The 12,241-nt window shown below is 60.4% G+C and overlaps 1 protein-coding gene across 2 annotated transcripts in view; it reads left to right on the plus strand.

Moving 5' to 3' along the window:
• The window catches only part of DAGLA (diacylglycerol lipase alpha), a 72,252-nt gene that overhangs the window by 31,187 nt on the left and 28,824 nt on the right, over positions 1-12,241 (plus strand). Inside the window, exon 1 of one of the 2 annotated variants that reach the window (XM_065937468.1) lies at positions 11,438-11,691. The exons of the other annotated variant lie outside the window; for it this stretch is intronic. The gene's annotated coding sequence lies outside the window, so the exon portion shown is untranslated. Of the gene's footprint in view, positions 1-11,437; positions 11,692-12,241 lie in introns of those variants that run through there. 2 annotated transcript variants of the gene reach the window in all.

The following is a 12,241-nucleotide window of genomic DNA, read 5'->3' on the forward strand; positions in this document are numbered from 1 at the left end:
CTGGGCAAGCGGCGAAGGGCTGGGCCTGCTGAGGAAACAGCCCTTGCCCCTGCTCCCCGAGCCCCAGCGGGGACACGGTGCCACTCTCCGCCTGGCAGGAGCCTTGGCCCCAGTCGGTGTGGCCAGGACCCTGTTTGTCTCCTGGGCCCCAGGTGGGCGCCCTGTCACAGCGCTCAGCGCCCGGCCCTGCCGGCCTGTCTCCACGGTGCCGTCAGCTCTGGTTGAAAGGTCTGGGCCCTGGAGTCACCGGCAGCTTTGCCAGCCTCCCTGTGGCTGCCAGGTGCGTCCCTGCTGGTGGCGGGCAGTTAATGGGGCCGCAGGCACCTGCCCTAGGTCGACGGGGCGGAGACCCTGCCAAATGCCTGTCACCTCCCCGCCGTGACCTTGTGAAATGGCCGTGGAGTGCCACTGGGGGCAGGAAGGGCGGGCAGTGGGTGCAGTCACCAGGGCTGCTCTCCTTCCACCCCAGGGAGCAGGCCTGGAAGCCGAGGCCCCAGGAGTGACAGTGTGATGAGCCAGGGCCCCAGGCCCTGAGGGTGAGTCCTCTGGGGAGGAAAGTGACACCCTACTCCGGAGCCCAGGTCGGGCCCTGCTCTCTCCCAGGCCTCATGTGCCCAGATACAGAGCTGGCCCTTAGGTCCCGCCCAGGCCTGAGAAGGCAGAAGGCTGACCTCTATTCGGGGCCTGATAGAGTCACTCCCATTGTGGAGGCCAGCGCCCCCCAATGTCCAGTCTAGGTTGTCCTGAGCCCATCCCCTAGCCTGGGGGGAGAAGTAGGGGGAGGCCAGTGGGGGGCCTCCGGTGTTAACAGACAAGGTGAGGCAGGAGGGCCCGGAGCCTGCAGGATGGTGAGCCAGAACTTCACTGATGAGCCGTGGGCTGACCAACCAGGACTGGGGCTTAAGGCCGACGGGATGGGCCCTGGGCTTCGCCAGGGAGGAACCCCTAAAGTGAGCGGGTATCCAGAGAGAAAGAAGCACCAGGCAGGGGCCACGCCACTAATGAGCAGGAGAGGGACATGGGTGCAGGGAACGGGCTTGCTCAAGAGCTGGGCTGGGGGGCTGGTTGGTGCAGAGCTCAATAGCTAATGATTGCGTGTTGTCATCTTATTTGAGAGGAATTTAGGGGCTTCCTTGGTGGCTCAGTGGTAAAGAATCTGCCTGTAATGCAGGAGACGTGGGTTTGCTCCCTGGGTTGGAAAGATTCCCTGGAGAAGGAAATGGCAACCCACACCAGTATTCTTGCCTGGAAAGTCCCATAGACAGAGGAGCCTGGCGGGCTATTGTCCACTGGATCTCAAAGAGTCGGACACAGCTTAGCAACTAAATAGTAACAACAAGGGGAATTTAGGAGTTTTAACGCACTTGTGAGGAGGGGGTTAATTTAGTTAAAACTGTAAACAGGTGTGGGTGTGTGTGTGTGTGTGTGTAGCCAATGCTACCAAGTATCCCGTGTATGCAGGACCCAGCTCTCAGCACTTCACAACTTTAAACTCACTTTGTCGTCTCCCACGAGGAAGGCACTGTCATCACCAGCCCTGCTTTCCCAAGGAGGAGAAAGCAGTGGTTGATTCATCCTGACTTGGAAGGTCATGGCTCAGTGCACGCCTGAGTAGACAGAGACACTAGAACAAAAAGCAGGTCTACCCTGTTCTCCATCCAGTGGCCTTCGGAGCCCCCAGCCCTCCCTGGAGACTTGGGGTCACGTGCCTGGGCCTGACTTTGCCGTGCCCAAGGAGATGTGAGGGAACGAGGGGGCCAGAGGGAGTCTCCAAGCACCTGGGTCAGTGTTTCCTTCGGCGCCTTGTGGCGCAGGCCAGGCAGACACGCGTGATGGCTGAATTTGCCTAGACCCCTGGGTGAAGCCCCCAGGCTCTCTCCTGCACCAAAATAGCAAGTAGAACTCTAAAAGCCAAGGCCAGAGTGGACCTACCTGAGAGGTCAGGCTGTTTCCAGGGGTTTCTCAAACGTTTTTAAGCCCTGAGACCATTTAGCTCAAACACAATGTCACAAGGAGCCCCAGTGAGTAAAAAAGCTAAAATAGCCACTCTGATCAGCATAGCCTGCAAGTCGCAGCCTGCCGTGACCTGCCCCCCCCCCACCTCCCGAGGCCCCAGGGCCCATGGAAGCAGCACCTGCCGCCTCCTGCAATGCTCCTGTGGCACACGGGGACTCTGCAGACCTCGTCCCCTGGGAGAGAGCTTGTGTTACGCAGTCACTCGATCCTTGCCCGCTTCTGCGATGCCCAGGGAATGGTTGACGTGAAACTCGATACCTGAGCGCAGGGCTATGCCCGATATGGCCGTGCTGCCCGGAGAGGTGGCCCCCCTCTGTGGATCCTCCGTAGCCCATGCAGCCTCCACCCTCGGAGTCGGGAGCCCCCCAGTACAGGCTGCAGAGGCAGGCGTGATAGGACCGATAGGACCGAGGTGGCACAGGGTATGCGGGGCCTGGGGGCGGGGTTCCCGGCGGGAAGGTGTCAGGCGAGGTGTGCCCACTTAGCAGACTCATTAGCGGCCTCGCTGGGGGTTCCTCATGAAGTGGAGGGTGCTAAATCCTCTCGGAGGTGTTGCCAGCACCCGGAACAAGGAGACTCTTCTCAGAAGCTCTGGGAAGCCAGGCCAGAGTGCTGCAGATGAACTGCCTGGTGGGGTTCCCAGCGACTGGCTCGCCAGAGAGCGGAGGCCCTGGGGGAGGCCAGGGGCCAGGGGGCCCACAGGGGGCACTGCCAGCAGGATGCTGGAGTGGGCACACGGGCATGAGCGGTGGGCCTCTGCCCCATGGGGCATCCAGAGTCTGGGCTGGGAAGGGCCCTACTGGGGAGCCCCTGAACCTCTGAGACACGACGGGGGGCATCTGCAGGAGCAGGGGGGGCCTTGGACCAGAGCTCCCCCTTCCGAGCTGAGCCGTGGGATGGTGATTCTCATCTCAGTGGCTCGTCCTGGGTTAAGGAGGCAGGGCTGGTGAGGCTTCGGCCTGGGCAGGTGAGGCTCCTGCCATCTCTACCCGAGAAGGTGGGTCAGGGCACCCTGTGGGCTGACTCGGGTGAGGGCAGGCATGGGCCAGCCTGGTGGCCAGGGGTGGGGAGCAGGGCCTTTCTGTGCGGGAGGCCTGACTCGATCGCAGAGATCAGCGGCCCTGCCACAGCTCAGGCGGTGAGGGATTTGGGCCGTGAGGATGAGGTCTAAGCACTCTCAGGAGATGATGGATAAATAATGATGGTGGCAACGAACACTTGCCAGGCGCTGAGTGCTTTCGACGAGTTATTTCATTTACTCCTCACGACTCCCGGTGCAGCGGGGACCTTCGTTGTCCTCTCCTGCAGATGAACAGAGACTCAGAGAAATGAAGGTCACAGACACCTCGAAGTAATAGAACCAAGATGCAAACTCAGGGCTGTCCCACCTCAGGCTGGAGGGAAGCCAGCGGTGGGCCCCTTGGAGGAACCACTACCCTCCAGGAGTTCGCATTTGAGACTGCGGGTCCCAGGGGAAGGGGGGACGCGACACAACCACGGGGGCAGCGCAGGAAAGACCCCGCCTAAATAGAAACAAACCTGTGATGGGAGCCTGCCTCCACGCACAGACAGGCAGGAGGAACTGGCCAGGGGCTGGGAGACCAGAGCCCGGCCTCTCGGGGCCGCCCCAGGGCACCTCGGCCCCAGGCACCAGAATGAGTGTGGGACAAAGGCCATTCCTAGTTTCAGGAACAGAAACTGTCTCCAGGGAAGAATTCAGAAACAAAATCTGGACTGGCCAGAGGGGAATCTCTTCTGCTCTCCGGAACAAGTCCATTCTGGCCCGGGACAAAGCTGGAGGAGTGGACCAGGGAGGACTGCAGGGTGGAAGGAGGGCCCGGCCTGACTGCCATGCCCGGGGTAGGGAGGGGTGGAGGGGTGGGGGGGGCACATCCTGCTGCCTCTGGGGCGCCGCCCCCCCCAAACTCATCCCCCAGCAGCCAGCCTCCCTCTCGGAACAACTAGCAGGAAACGAAAGGCCTCAATTGATTCCCAGGGAGTTGGCTGGTGTCAGTGACAGGGTCCGTGGCAGATGGCAAATTCCGCTTGTTGTAGACGAGTGGAAAATAATTAGCGTGAGAACGAGAAGCTGAAGCCTCTGTGCTAAACGGAGCCCTGATGAGGGCTTGTCGGGAGGGGCCGAGGGCACAGGCTGGAAGCTTGCGGCCTGGCTCTCACCAGCTGAGTGACCTTGGGCAAGGGACCTAACTTCTCTGGGCCTGTTTCTTCATCTGTAAAATGGGGTTGACAATAACACGTAGCTCATAGGGATGCTAGAAAGATGAAATTAAAGTAGGTGATACCTATGAAATGCTCACTGCTGTACCTGGCGTGTAGGAAATGCTATGTTAAGAATTTTTTTTTTTTTTTAAATAACTGGTGATAGAATAGTTGCTGGTGCCATCTCCAGGCCCAGCCCAGCATGACTGTAGGTGTGGCCCCCAGCAGTGGGGCTGCTTCTCTGCATCCTCTTCCCTGACCTCTGTGTCCAAGGCCCAGAGTGCTGGTTTGTGGGCTGCCGCGGCTGCTCATGGGCTTCCCTGGTAGCTCAGATGGTAAAGAATCTGCCTGCAATGCAGGAGACCCAGGTTTGATCCCTAGGCCAGGAAGATCCCCTGGAGAAGGAAATGGCAACCCACTCCAGTATTCTTGCCTGGAATATTCCATGCACAGAGAAGCCTGGCGGGCTACAGTCCATGGGGTCGCAGAGTCGGACACGACTGAATGACTAACACACGGATGCTCGTGGGTGTGGGGGGGACACCGCAGGGAGGCCCGGCTTCACAGCCTGACTTGGACCCTCGCTCAGTCAGTTGCTTAACCTCGGAACCTCAGTTTCCCCATCTGTGACATGAAAGCATGACATGAAGCCATGCCCACCCACGGGCTCCTAGTGAGGGGAGTAGGAGGCATCTCCCTAGGTCCTTCAAGGCTGCCCTGGTTGTGGGGGTGGTGGGGGTTGCAGGAAAGCTGCTCATGAGCCTGAGACCTGGGCAGGGGGCGGCGTGGGGCGGGAGCCGAGACCGCAGCGTGCCCCCTCACTGCCCCGCTGCGGGCCTCACCAGACACATGTTTCCGTCCCAGGGCCTGGGCGTGTGAGGACCCATCTCTTGCCGAAATCCGTCCCCAGCCCTGGGCAGGCTCGCCTCTGCCTTCTGCTCCGGCACAGCTGACGTGTGAAAAGCAACAGCTTTCGGGCCCGGACTCCGGTTGCGCACACCCCGGCCCAGGCGGGCGGCCCCCGCGGCCCCCGCTGCCGCGTGTTCACTCTCTGTTGCCTCCCTCGCCCCCTCCCCCGCCCCTCGCCTCTGCGGGACCCTCACACCTGGGAGGCAGAGGGACTCGCAGGGCAAGCAGGAGGGGCAGAGACATTGTTTCCTTTGAAGTAACTCCAAGAGGCTGCTTTGAAATCCCAGCCCTGCAGCCTGTTGAGGCTGGAGTAAGGGGACACATAAAGTTTCTAGCTCCGGGCTGCAGCCCACGCACCTCTCCTCAGCCTCGGTTTTGCTCATCTGGGAATGGGGTCGATGCTCACGGTCTCCCCCTAGTGGTGGGACCAGGAGTCCAGAGCCAGAGGAAGACCCAGACGGTGGGTTGTGGTCCCCAAGGCCCTGGCGCCTCCCTCCACCGGGTGGGGGAGCATGAATAGCCCGCTCCCAGGGTTCAGAAACGCATTTAATTGGATCCTGCTCCTCTGAAGTGCCGGTTAAGACACGGGCTGTGGAACTAGGCTCTGTGACCTGGGGCAAATCACTTCATCTGTAAAATTCGGTAATAGCTGTGCCTCCGATGAGGACTGAGTGAGTTATGTGCACAAAGGGCTGAGAGGAGGCCCAGGACTCGATAGGCAACTGACAAATGCTGGAGGGCGCAGAAGGGCTGAGTCCCCAACTCGCGGTGGGCGGAGCTCTCCTCCCTCACCCGGAACCGCCCCGCAACCTCGGGAGATGATTGGTTACTACGTGCCGCGCCTCTCCCTCTGCAGGTGCTCCCGTTTAAGTCTCACAGGCCGGCAGGGAGGTTAACAAGCTCCCTAATAAGCCACATAGCTGAGTAGTAGTGGCCGTGCCAGGATTCCACCGCCCCGGGAGCCCGTGCTCTGGACAGAGATAAAGAGGGCAGGAGGCATCTGCCAGCCCACATAGGCCAAAGGGGAGCCCCTGTTGAGTCTGGCCCAGCTGGGACTGAGCCTCTAGGGGCCAGCATCCGCCCTGCAGTCTGCCCGGGGGCCCAACCTCTCTGCGGTCAGTCCTCCAAGTCAGATGACCACCCTTCAAGACTAGTCAAGCTCCAGCGGCCCAGAGACCCAGAGGGCCAAGGAGGCAGCAGGTCCCTTTCACCGTTTTGGGAGCATCTTCTCTAAGCCCTGTCGCATGGGGGCATCCCATTCATTATGGGAATGGGAGTCCTGGGTCCTCCCCTCAGAACCCCGAGGAATACAACACCTTACAGAGTGCTAAAAGAGGCTTTGCATGCATGTGCATGCTCAGTCGTGTCCAACTCTTTGTGACCCCATGGACTGTAGCCCATCAGGCCCTTCTGTCTGTGCAATTTTTCAGGCAAGAATACTGGAGCCAGTTGCCTTGCCCTTCTCCAGGGGATCTTCCCGACCCAGGGATCAAACCCACGTCTCCTGCATCACCTGCATTGGCAGGTGGATTCTTTACCACTATGCCACCTGGGAAACCCTAGAGAATGCATACAGACTACCCAATTTCCCTTTTCACTTTGGCCACCAGGCAGCATGGAGGCTAATGCTAGTTTTACATGCAGCTCCTATGATGGGCTTTATGTCTTGTACATGTACGATGATTTCCCCAGCCTTCTATTTTAATTTACTTACTTTTTGTTCTCAAGTTTATTTTTAAATTTATATTCCACCTTTTCATTGTTTTAGGTTCCTATATAGGTACATGCAGCCTTGGATGCAAATAAATGTTAACAAATACAAAAACATCAGCCTCCCCTTAGTCCAGGCTCCTCATTCTTCAGAAGAGGTAACTGAGGTCTGGAGAAGCAGTGACTTTCTGTCCTGGGGACGCTGCCCATGGTCTGGGACTGGCAGCTCTGGAGCGTGGCTGGACCTGGCCCGATCACCAGCCTCAACCAGCAGGGCTGTTCAGGATCCAGGGAAGGTGGGCTCAGGGCTGAGGTCTCCTCCTCTCCTTTGTCAGCTAAGCTGCAGAGCCGCAGGGACCCCACCCGCTGGGCGGTGGAGAGCTAGCCACCTATGACTCTGCTTGAAACTGCTCAAGTTATTGATGCCTTCTTGCAGGTTGATCTCCAGCAAGGGAGCTCATGTGAATTTTGCTGGCTTCTGAGAGGGTTCTGTATCCAGAGTGTGAGAGAGGATCTCAGCCCAGGCTCCCTGGGGCAACACTCTACTAATGGGAGCGGCTCTCAGGAGTTGGAGAAGGCATGTGCTGTGTGGCAGGGAAGGGCCTGGCCGGCTCAGAGACTCTGGCTGCACGTCCAGCTCCCGCTGGGAGGGACATAATGGGAAAGCTGGGAGCCTCTGGGGCCTTCCTGAACGTGTTTCCTCACCCATAAATGGGGGCCCCAGGACAGTTTCCAGGATCCCCTCTAAGCCTGACATTCCTGCAGTGGGTGTGGGCTTTAGATGGCAGGAGGAAGGACCCGAGTCTTTTGCCTGCCCAGCCTCCTGCTCCTCAGAAGGTGTGGGGCAGGGTCTCTGAGCCTCAGCCTCCTCATTTTCCATGAAAATATGAGTGGAAGAGCCACGTTCGCTAAATATCTGTGACAGGTGCTGGCTTAAGTGTCTGCGACTCATTTAACCCTTGTGACAGTTCCAAGGTAGCTACTGTTCTTCGTCCCATTTTAGAAATAAGGAACCATGGCACAGAGAGGTTAAGTAACTTATCCAAGGTCACACAGCCAGGAAGTGCAGAACCGGGACCCAGACACATGTGGAGTGAGAGTGAGGCTGTCACCCTGCATCGCTGCTGTGAGGATGGCGGGCAATTCGTCTGGGACTCAGAACATGGAAGGTGCTCAGCTGATGTCAGATGTATCCTAGCAGCCTGGACCTGGCTGTCATCCCTTCCTTCAGGCTCAACTTCCAGCCCATCCTTGGGTCCAGATGCCTGAGGCCGCCTCTGCCAGGTGGGAAATCTCACGGGCTGACCTAGGGGCTGCTGGACGGGCCTCCCACAGCACATCATCCTGTCCCCTGTGGTTGAGCCTGACTCTGGTCCCTGGCCCCACTGCAGACTAGCGAGGTGACGTCCCACCTCCCACCAGCTCGAGCTGGAATTCTCTGTGCCCTGGTCCCTCCCCCTGGAGCTCTCAGCGCCCCATCAGCTGGGACCCACTGCTGAGGGGCTCTTCTCCCTGAAGCCTGCTCCCAGGGCCGAGCCCAAGAGGACCTTCGGGTCAGGGGATGAGACCCAGTCCCATCTCTAAATAGCAGCCCCCCAAAGCCCATGGCAGGGCAGGGGACCCTGTTAGGGTTCAGGTCAGTTCAGTCCAGCCGTTTCTGATCAGTTAGAGCTGATCAGGGAAATCCCAGCAATACCTGCCCAGACCCTGCACCTGTTGCAGGTCACCCTGCCAGGAAGCCCCCAGAAGCCCTGTTGATACGATCCCCCACCCACCCACGAGTGGGGCCTGGGCTCTGCCAGGACCCATGCAGACCTCTGTGACCTCATCCCAGCCCTCTCTCGCTGCAGCCTTCTGGGGGCTGCGGTTGTCCCCCTTTTGCAGCTGGAGAAACTGAAGCCCTAGAATAGTTAAGATAGCCAGAGGAGAGGGTGGTCTTCTGAGAGCAATCAGGGTGAGGGTGCTGGGGAGGGACATTTCCTCCAAAGTGAAGGGTTTGAGCTAAGAGGGGCAGGAGTCATGACTCCTACCCTTCCGGCAGCTGCTTCAGGAGGATGGAGCAATGGTTTGGAAGGGCCAGGGCTGCCCAGGGGGAGAGGGGCTGTGTTGGGGGGGCGCAGGGTGGGCGTGTGAAGGAGAGCCGTGCTGCCAGGCACCGCCCCCCGCCCCTGCCGGGGACTCTCCGTTGAGCACGGCCGGCCAGCTGGGATGGGCAAGAAGGAATCAGCACGTGTAAGCCAGTATGCCCAGGGTATTGAGATAAGGGGTTCCCATAAGGAAGTGGCTTGTTCTGCATGAGAAGGGGTGGGGGGTGTGCCGTCAGGGAGGGTTTCAAAGAGGGCTGGCTTTTGGTTGGCTTACAAAGATGAGTAGGATTTTGCCTGCCAGAGGAACTAGGATAAACAAAGCACAGATTCCAATGAGGTGTTTTTAAGGGAGCAACAAGTTTGGGGGTTGGGAAAGGAGGGTGAGGGAGTGTGAGGGGGCACTGGAGTGCCTCCCCAGCCAGAAGGCGGCCCTGTGCCTGTCTGTGCCTCGGATCTCTAGGAGCTGGGGAGTGACTTCCTGCTCCAGGACTCAGAGAGGGCAAGGCCCCTGCCCAAGGCTGCACAGCCTGCGTGCCAGCTGCTGCGGCCCTTAGGTGCTGCCTGATAGGCTTGGACTTTATCCTGCAGATCCCTGGAGCCATGGACGATTTTTAAAGTAGGGGTCAGCCTGTGCATTTTTGAAAAACAGTTTTGCATTTTTAGAAAGAGGAACTCGGAGGATGGTTCATACTTAAATCAAAGGCCTGAATCCCCATCAAGGAAACTGGGCTTTGTGAGTGGAGGAAGAAAGGGCCTCAGAGTGCCCCTCAAGTCATTCCACCCATGTGTGGGGAGCGTCCTGGGCGTTCACACCTGCCTGGGCGGTGGGGGGGATGTCCAGTCAGCAGCATAGGGGGCTCCCAGCAATGCTTCTGTTCTGCACCCCCTGAAGGGGGCACTGCCCCTCCCTTGGAAGTGCCCCTGGTCTGGATGCCCTCCGTCCCATTGAGGCCCCTGTGCCCTGGGGGAGGAGAGCCAGAGGAGATGCTTTGTGGCCTCCCCAGACCAGGAAGTAGCCTCTGCCCTCCCCCATCCTGAGACATTTCCTCCAGATGAAATCACATCCCCAGCAGGGGAACAGGACCCCATTGTGAAGGGCTGGGGTCTCGAGAGAAAGGGCGTCTTTCAGGCCCTTAAAAATAGCAGTCCTGAGATTTATGAATCCGCATGGAGGAGCGGGGTCCATCCTCCCCTCCCCAGCAGCAGCACAGGCCCTGTCCTCACCCCCCCTCACCCCCCATGACCTGGTGGTGACCAGCCGGACAATCCGCCAGCCCAGGCAGGGGAGGGACAGCTCGTCCACCCGGTTCACACGCTCTCTCTCTGCTTCGCCCTCCTGAGCTAAAACCGCCGCTGGCTTCGTCCAGCGCTGCCAAGGTCTCTCGTATGGTCTGCACCAGACCCTTAGCAGGTGGGGGCCATCGACATTTTACAGATGGGGAAACTGAGGCACAGCTAGTAAGTCATACCGTGAGTGGGTGATGGAGCCGGGGTCGGGAGCCAGGCAGCCCTGGACCAGGGACTCTGCAGTGGCGAGTTGGCCCCAGAGGTCGTGGGGTGTGGTGCCCAGACCTGTTACCGGGCACCCCGGCGGGGTCAGCCCGCAGCCACCCTGCCATGTGACCTAGGTGTGACCTAGTCAGTGCCTACGGCGGGCGGTCAGCTGGGCACTCCTCCCCTCGCTGAGCTGGGGGGGCAGAGGCTGCCACTTTTCGTATCACTACAGGGGTCTTGACAGATCTTCGGCCCCCTCTACACGGGAGCCAGGCTCCCCGCCCACCCACTTCTACCAGAGAACCAGGAGGGTGGGGCCATACGTGAGGTTGTCCGGTGATAACGTGTGAGTTGAGGGAGTTTTAGCCATTCTAGACTCTTTAAGAGGTGAAGGGCTGGGAGAGGAGGAAGGGTTCACTGGGTGTACCCCTGAAAACGAGACGTCCTGGGCTCCCGGCAGGGCAGCCCGCGCCTGCCAGCCCCTCTGGGACAGCCCTCCCCTTCCTCTGCTGGGGTCTGGCTTGCTGAGAGCGGCTGCTGCACCTGCTGGGACCTCGCAGTGGTTTCACATGTGTGAGGGACCCCCCGGGCCCAGCCCCACGCGGCTCCTCACCCTCCGGGGCCCACCTGGCGTCGAGGAGGGGCTGGCGGCTGCCATCCCAGCTGTTGGCAGCTCCGTCCTCCCCAGTCCGGCCGCCGCCCACGGCGTCCCAGCCCCTCCCACCCCTCCCGCCCGTCCCTCCCAACCGAAGCCGGCGGCGCGGTCAGCCCCTCGTCCCCGACGGGCAACTGGAAGCCCCGGCCTCCCGCCGTCCCAGACCCCCGCCCCGGGACGCCCCGCCACGCAGCGCCGGGCTCTCCATCCTTCTCCCGCTTCCCAGAATCCGCGCTCCGCGCTCCGACTCCTCCTTGGAGAGAGTGGGATGATGTCACTTCCTGAGGGTGGGGGGAGGAGTAGGCACGACCCCGGCAGGCTAGCCCGCCCGCCCGCCAGGCCGCCACCTCGCTGAGAGCAGCCTGGCAGCGGCCGGATGAAGCGGCTGCACCCGGGAGAGGGCGACGGAGACCGGCCGGGCCGGATGTGCTGGGCCGGCCACCTGGCCCCACACCCCCCAGCCCACCCTGAGGGCCGTGCCCACCGGCCGGGGAGACTTGGCCACTTGCTGAGTGATGCTGGTCTCCACGGACGCTCTTCTTCCCTGGAGCCGTCACCGGGGAGAGGAGGACTTGCCACCCAGCCGGGACCAGGTGCCATGTAAGCCTCTGCCAGCCTGGGAGCAGCGGCCCACCAGCGCCCAACCTCCTGTCGCTGGGGTTTCTCTGTTGAGTTGAGCGCGGGGCTACCCTGAGCCCCTCCCCCGTGTCTCCCCACCAGCCCCCTGTGGGGAGCCAGTGGCCTGCGCCACTGCCCTGGTTCCTGGGGCTCTTGGGAGGGGAGGACCGGACTCCTGGGCCCTTCTCCCCAAGCTTCCCTGCGGCTAATTTGAATTCAGCTACTTCGGAGAGCTGGGATCCAGGCAGTAGAGACTGCATGGCTCAGGTGGAGCATGGAGGGTGGAGGGTGGCTGCCAGGAGGATGGGATACCCCCAGGGCTCACCCACTGCCCTTCCAGCAGAGAAGCTGGGCACCCCAGCGACACTCCTGACCACCCCCCCGCGCCCCCCCCCGTCTCAACCAGGTCCTTCCCTACCAAGGGGCGTCGCTGTGATTGGGGATTCTGTCTGATGGGTGCAAAATCAGGTCATAGAGTGTCCTCCTGGCATTCCAGCAAAGCACGAAACAGACCTCATTCAACACATATTTA

Source organism: Muntiacus reevesi, chromosome 5 (genome assembly GCF_963930625.1).
Source record: "Muntiacus reevesi chromosome 5, mMunRee1.1, whole genome shotgun sequence".
Classification (NCBI taxonomy): domain Eukaryota; kingdom Metazoa; phylum Chordata; class Mammalia; order Artiodactyla; family Cervidae; genus Muntiacus; species Muntiacus reevesi.